Below are 8,649 nucleotides of genomic sequence, written 5' to 3'. Positions count from 1 at the left end.
CCCGGGATACGCTCGAGCGAGTACGTCACGCAACAGTTTGAAAGAACTGAGAGATCGGGAATCGATAAATTGCGGGTACAATGTTTCAAGTGTGGTAAGTGAGAGGATCAAGAGCGACGAGATTTATATTTTTCGTTCCAAGATGGATAAGTATCTTTGTACGGAATGAGCCTACAATGCACATAACATAGGTGTCTATCTTACGATTAGTTAAGGCTAAAACGCACGCATCCCACGTTGTCCCATGGTGTCCCACGATGTCCCACGATGTCCCACGTTGTCCCACGATGTCCCCCGGTGCCCCCGCGGGGGGGCATTAGTCCAGTCTAGATCACCCAAACTATTTTGGATGATCAAGACCAGACTATATTCAAGTAGTTTTTAGCTTGATATCGTTTTTCAAATAATAATACTAATATTTAAGATAGTAGTTGGTGTATTATTATTTGGAAAACGATACCAATTACCGGGACCCACCACGAGGAGGTAACTACGCTCGGGTCCCATTTACATAAACAGTTTTTAAGCATTGGAAGCAGAGATGTCAAATTATTTTATAACAAAGAAGTAGCGTGTATTGAAATTTATTAATTAGAATGGTTGTAGTACGTGGATTTGCATAATCATACTTGAATATTGAACTTATCATCGAAGAAACGAAACCATGCAAGATACCAATTGTAGTGCGTATGGATGAATGGCGAGTTGTCGCTGCTTTCGATTAAATTGCACTTGCTTCCTTCGTTCCACGAATACGGTGCTGTTTCCTTGGTTTTGAGCAGACATGGAAAATTACATTCCATCCGTAGACACTCAATAGGTACACTCTGCGTTACTGCTAGTTTTATATAAAATTGTGAAATGAGAAATTAAATACTATAGAATTTAAAATTAAAAAATAATACTACATAGAAATACAATAGCACTTCAGGGACTTGAAAGATTTCGTAAATATTAAATAAAACGAAATAAATCATTAATTTACTCACAACGAATTGATGGTATTCATTTAAATCAATAAATGTAGAGTTGCTACCAATTAATGGTACAACTGTTATAAATTAAGAGCATAATTACTTTGAATTAGTGGGAGGATATGGTTATAAATTATTCGTATAATAGTTAAGAATTAATGGGGTAATTGTTTTAGATTAATGGGTTAAATGTTAGAAATTCATGGCTTACCTGTATAAAATAACAGTTTAAATGCTATAAATTAATAGCTTAAATGCATAAAATAACAGATTAAATGTTGTAAATTAATAGCATAAATGTTGTAAATTAATAGCATAAATGCTATAAATTAATAGCATAAATGCTATAAATTAATGGCTTAAATGTTATAAATTAATTATTTAAGTGTTGTAAATTAATGGCATAGACGTTATAAATTACTAGTTGCAATGTTATTGTTTGGCTTTTTTTTATTTACCTTATATTCAAATTCTTCTTCGACGTTCACTCTTCGGGAGTTCAAGCAGGAAAGAGCTCGCGCGCGACTTGCGTGTTCCTTATATAACTTGACAAGGTGTGGGGGGATGTTTATCAAACGATGTTAATCAAGAGCGACGAGATTTATATTTTTCGTTCCAAAATGGATAAGTATCTTTGTACGGAATGAGCTTACAATGCACCTAACATAGGTATCTATCTTATGATTAATTAAGGCTAAAACGCACGCATCCCACGTTGTCCCACGTTGTCCCACGTCGTCCAACGACGTCCCACGGTGTCCCACGGTGCAGTCCAGTCTAAATCATCCAAAATTCTTTTGGCGGCTTTTGGTGACCCAAACTGGACTGGTGCGTAGTTCTTAGCTTGGTATCGTTTTCCAAAGGTTAATCAACTGATTAATTTTTGGAAAACGATGCCAATTACCAGGTCTCACCACGTGGAGGTGACTACGCACGAGACCCGCCCATGATTTATTTAACATTATGCATCGGTCTCGACGTTCAACCTGTTGGCAGGAATGTCGAGTTCTGACTCTACGTGATCATGGGCCTGCGTAAAGAGATAGCTGTTTCGTAGCCTAACTGCGAAACATATATCTCCAACGCAGCGGTTACACGAATCTCTACAAACGTAAAACAAAGCTTACACGACGCAATATCTATCTCCCACACAACGCAACATGTATCTCACACACAACGATTACTTCGATCAGTACAAACATCACACAATAATTCGCAACACTATAGGCAACATTCCGTATCAAAGATACATTTGTCTAACTTGGATCGAAAGAAAAGAAATGAGGCTACTGTGGAAAAGGAGCTCCTACAAAGAGACTATGAAAGAAAACGCGATCTCTCGAAAGAACTAACAAACCTACGCGACGTACCCCCGTGCACCAGATAACCCTAAGGTTCAGCCTAACCCAAGCATTGACCTTCGCCCGATTCCTGTCACGTCGTTTGGATCTTATCACGGTCGATGGCACTTACCGTTGATACCAGTGACCAGCAAATGGGCCTGCGATTTAACACACTCCAACTGAACATGTTGAACTCGGGGAGGGACCGCTGAACCGTATTACAAAGGCAAGGCCCCAACAGCACAGTGGGGTCCACCCCCACGGGTTCGATCAGAATTACGGAGGACGTGAAATGCAGGTCTCTGTCCAAGTACCGAAGTACCAATCGGACAGCATTGCGGCCCTGCGACTCAATCGTCAACAGATTCACAGGTATTACCAGCGAGATCACGGTCGATGGCACTTACCGATGATACCAGTGACCAGCAAATGGGCCTGCGATTTAACACACTCCAACTGAACATGTTGAACTCGGGGAGGGACCGCTGAACCGTATTACGAAGGCAAAGCCCCAACAGCACAGTGGGGTCCACCCCCACGGGTTCGATCAGAATTACGGAGGACGTGAAATGCAGGTCCCTGTCCAAGTACCGAAGTACCAATCGGGCAGGATTGCGGACCTGCGACTGAATCGTCAACAGATTCACAGGTATTACCAGCGTGATCACGATCCATGGCACTTACCGATGATACCAGTGACCAGCAAATGGGCCTGCGATTTAACACACTCCAACTGAACATGTTGAACTCGGGGAGGGACCGCTGAACCGTATTACAAAGGCAAGGCCCCAACAGCACAGTGGGGCCCACCCCCACGGGTTCGATCAGAATTACGGAGGACGTGAAATGCAGGTCTCTGTCCAAGTACCGAAGTACCAATCGGACAGCATTGCGGACCCGCGACTCAATCGTCAACAGATTTACAGGTATCACCAGCGTGATGACAACGCCCGCGATTCGAGGCAAACGACGAGCAGTCGTCGAGACAAAAGGTGTGTTTGGGCAAGCTATGAATCCAAAGAGTTGTCCAGTGCACGTTGACCCGCACGTACCCGGGATACGCTCGAGCGAGTACGTCACGCAACAGTTTGAAAGAACTGAGAGATCGGGAATCGATAAATTGCGGGTACAATGTTTCAAGTGTGGTAAGTGAGAGGATCAAGAGCGACGAGATTTATATTTTTCGTTCCAAGATGGATAAGTATCTTTGTACGGAATGAGCCTACAATGCACATAACATAGGTGTCTATCTTACGATTAGTTAAGGCTAAAACGCACGCATCCCACGTTGTCCCATGGTGTCCCACGATGTCCCACGATGTCCCACGTTGTCCCACGATGTCCCCCGGTGCCCCCGCGGGGGGGCATTAGTCCAGTCTAGATCACCCAAACTATTTTGGATGATCAAGACCAGACTATATTCAAGTAGTTTTTAGCTTGATATCGTTTTTCAAATAATAATACTAATATTTAAGATAGTAGTTGGTGTATTATTATTTGGAAAACGATACCAATTACCGGGACCCACCACGAGGAGGTAACTACGCTCGGGTCCCATTTACATAAACAGTTTTTAAGCATTGGAAGCAGAGATGTCAAATTATTTTATAACAAAGAAGTAGCGTGTATTGAAATTTATTAATTAGAATGGTTGTAGTACGTGGATTTGCATAATCATACTTGAATATTGAACTTATCATCGAAGAAACGAAACCATGCAAGATACCAATTGTAGTGCGTATGGATGAATGGCGAGTTGTCGCTGCTTTCGATTAAATTGCACTTGCTTCCTTCGTTCCACGAATACGGTGCTGTTTCCTTGGTTTTGAGCAGACATGGAAAATTACATTCCATCCGTAGACACTCAATAGGTACACTCTGCGTTACTGCTAGTTTTATATAAAATTGTGAAATGAGAAATTAAATACTATAGAATTTAAAATTAAAAAATAATACTACATAGAAATACAATAGCACTTCAGGGACTTGAAAGATTTCGTAAATATTAAATAAAACGAAATAAATCATTAATTTACTCACAACGAATTGATGGTATTCATTTAAATCAATAAATGTAGAGTTGCTACCAATTAATGGTACAACTGTTATAAATTAAGAGCATAATTACTTTGAATTAGTGGGAGGATATGGTTATAAATTATTCGTATAATAGTTAAGAATTAATGGGGTAATTGTTTTAGATTAATGGGTTAAATGTTAGAAATTCATGGCTTACCTGTATAAAATAACAGTTTAAATGCTATAAATTAATAGCTTAAATGCATAAAATAACAGATTAAATGTTGTAAATTAATAGCATAAATGTTGTAAATTAATAGCATAAATGCTATAAATTAATAGCATAAATGCTATAAATTAATGGCTTAAATGTTATAAATTAATTATTTAAGTGTTGTAAATTAATGGCATAGACGTTATAAATTACTAGTTGCAATGTTATTGTTTGGCTTTTTTTTATTTACCTTATATTCAAATTCTTCTTCGACGTTCACTCTTCGGGAGTTCAAGCAGGAAAGAGCTCGCGCGCGACTTGCGTGTTCCTTATATAACTTGACAAGGTGTGGGGGGATGTTTATCAAACGATGTTAATCAAGAGCGACGAGATTTATATTTTTCGTTCCAAAATGGATAAGTATCTTTGTACGGAATGAGCTTACAATGCACCTAACATAGGTATCTATCTTATGATTAATTAAGGCTAAAACGCACGCATCCCACGTTGTCCCACGTTGTCCCACGTCGTCCAACGACGTCCCACGGTGTCCCACGGTGCAGTCCAGTCTAAATCATCCAAAATTCTTTTGGCGGCTTTTGGTGACCCAAACTGGACTGGTGCGTAGTTCTTATCTTGGTATCGTTTTCCAAAGGTTAATCAATTGATTAATCTTTGGAAAACGATGCCAATTACCAGGTCTCACCACGAGGAGATGACTACGCAGGAGACCAGCCCATGATTTATTTAACATTATGCATCGGTCTCGACGTTCAACCTGTTGGCAGGAATGTCGAGTTCTGACTCTACGTGATCATGGGCCTGCGTAAAGAGATAGCTGTTTCGTAGCCTAACTGCGAAACATATATCTCCAACGCAGCGGTTACACGAATCTCTACAAACGTAAAACAAAGCTTACACGACGCAATATCTATCTCCCACACAACGCAACATGTATCTCACACACAACGATTACTTCGATCAGTACAAACATCACACAATAATTCGCAACACTATAGGCAACATTCCGTATCAAAGATACATTTGTCTAACTTGGATCGAAAGAAAAGAAATGAGGCTACTGTGGAAAAGGAGCTCCTACAAAGAGACTATGAAAGAAAACGCGATCTCTCGAAAGAACTAACAAACCTACGCGACGTACCCCCGTGCACCAGATAACCCTAAGGTTCAGCCTAACCCAAGCATTGACCTTCGCCCGATTCCTGTCACGTCGTTTGGATCTTATCACGGTCGATGGCACTTACCGTTGATACCAGTGACCAGCAAATGGGCCTGCGATTTAACACACTCCAACTGAACATGTTGAACTCGGGGAGGGACCGCTGAACCGTATTACAAAGGCAAGGCCCCAACAGCACAGTGGGGTCCACCCCCACGGGTTCGATCAGAATTACGGAGGACGTGAAATGCAGGTCTCTGTCCAAGTACCGAAGTACCAATCGGACAGCATTGCGGCCCTGCGACTCAATCGTCAACAGATTCACAGGTATTACCAGCGAGATCACGGTCGATGGCACTTACCGATGATACCAGTGACCAGCAAATGGGCCTGCGATTTAACACACTCCAACTGAACATGTTGAACTCGGGGAGGGACCGCTGAACCGTATTACGAAGGCAAAGCCCCAACAGCACAGTGGGGTCCACCCCCACGGGTTCGATCAGAATTACGGAGGACGTGAAATGCAGGTCCCTGTCCAAGTACCGAAGTACCAATCGGGCAGGATTGCGGACCTGCGACTGAATCGTCAACAGATTCACAGGTATTACCAGCGTGATCACGATCCATGGCACTTACCGATGATACCAGTGACCAGCAAATGGGCCTGCGATTTAACACACTCCAACTGAACATGTTGAACTCGGGGAGGGACCGCTGAACCGTATTACAAAGGCAAGGCCCCAACAGCACAGTGGGGTCCACCCCCACGGGTTCGATCAGAATTACGGAGGACGTGAAATGCAGGTCTCTGTCCAAGTACCGAAGTACCAATCGGACAGCATTGCGGACCCGCGACTCAATCGTCAACAGATTTACAGGTATCACCAGCGTGATGACAACGCCCGCGATTCGAGGCAAACGACGAGCAGTCGTCGAGACAAAAGGTGTGTTTGGGCAAGCTATGAATCCAAAGAGTTGTCCAGTGCACGTTGACCCGCACGTACCCGGGATACGCTCGAGCGAGTACGTCACGCAACAGTTTGAAAGAACTGAGAGATCGGGAATCGATAAATTGCGGGTACAATGTTTCAAGTGTGGTAAGTGAGAGGATCAAGAGCGACGAGATTTATATTTTTCGTTCCAAGATGGATAAGTATCTTTGTACGGAATGAGCCTACAATGCACATAACATAGGTGTCTATCTTACGATTAGTTAAGGCTAAAACGCACGCATCCCACGTTGTCCCATGGTGTCCCACGATGTCCCACGATGTCCCACGTTGTCCCACGATGTCCCCCGGTGCCCCCGCGGGGGGGCATTAGTCCAGTCTAGATCACCCAAACTATTTTGGATGATCAAGACCAGACTATATTCAAGTAGTTTTTAGCTTGATATCGTTTTTCAAATAATAATACTAATATTTAAGATAGTAGTTGGTGTATTATTATTTGGAAAACGATACCAATTACCGGGACCCACCACGAGGAGGTAACTACGCTCGGGTCCCATTTACATAAACAGTTTTTAAGCATTGGAAGCAGAGATGTCAAATTATTTTATAACAAAGAAGTAGCGTGTATTGAAATTTATTAATTAGAATGGTTGTAGTACGTGGATTTGCATAATCATACTTGAATATTGAACTTATCATCGAAGAAACGAAACCATGCAAGATACCAATTGTAGTGCGTATGGATGAATGGCGAGTTGTCGCTGCTTTCGATTAAATTGCACTTGCTTCCTTCGTTCCACGAATACGGTGCTGTTTCCTTGGTTTTGAGCAGACATGGAAAATTACATTCCATCCGTAGACACTCAATAGGTACACTCTGCGTTACTGCTAGTTTTATATAAAATTGTGAAATGAGAAATTAAATACTATAGAATTTAAAATTAAAAAATAATACTACATAGAAATACAATAGCACTTCAGGGACTTGAAAGATTTCGTAAATATTAAATAAAACGAAATAAATCATTAATTTACTCACAACGAATTGATGGTATTCATTTAAATCAATAAATGTAGAGTTGCTACCAATTAATGGTACAACTGTTATAAATTAAGAGCATAATTACTTTGAATTAGTGGGAGGATATGGTTATAAATTATTCGTATAATAGTTAAGAATTAATGGGGTAATTGTTTTAGATTAATGGGTTAAATGTTAGAAATTCATGGCTTACCTGTATAAAATAACAGTTTAAATGCTATAAATTAATAGCTTAAATGCATAAAATAACAGATTAAATGTTGTAAATTAATAGCATAAATGTTGTAAATTAATAGCATAAATGCTATAAATTAATAGCATAAATGCTATAAATTAATGGCTTAAATGTTATAAATTAATTATTTAAGTGTTGTAAATTAATGGCATAGACGTTATAAATTACTAGTTGCAATGTTATTGTTTGGCTTTTTTTTATTTACCTTATATTCAAATTCTTCTTCGACGTTCACTCTTCGGGAGTTCAAGCAGGAAAGAGCTCGCGCGCGACTTGCGTGTTCCTTATATAACTTGACAAGGTGTGGGGGGATGTTTATCAAACGATGTTAATCAAGAGCGACGAGATTTATATTTTTCGTTCCAAAATGGATAAGTATCTTTGTACGGAATGAGCTTACAATGCACCTAACATAGGTATCTATCTTATGATTAATTAAGGCTAAAACGCACGCATCCCACGTTGTCCCACGTTGTCCCACGTCGTCCAACGACGTCCCACGGTGTCCCACGGTGCAGTCCAGTCTAAATCATCCAAAATTCTTTTGGCGGCTTTTGGTGACCCAAACTGGACTGGTGCGTAGTTCTTATCTTGGTATCGTTTTCCAAAGGTTAATCAATTGATTAATCTTTGGAAAACGATACCAATTACCAGGTCTCACCACGAGGAGATGACTACGCAGGAGA

The sequence above is a fragment of the Bombus pascuorum genome, chromosome 3 (genome assembly GCF_905332965.1).
Source record: "Bombus pascuorum chromosome 3, iyBomPasc1.1, whole genome shotgun sequence".
In the NCBI taxonomy this organism is placed as follows: domain Eukaryota; kingdom Metazoa; phylum Arthropoda; class Insecta; order Hymenoptera; family Apidae; genus Bombus; species Bombus pascuorum.
The sequence above is the reverse complement of the archived record's forward strand: the minus strand, read 5'-3'. Positions refer to the sequence as shown.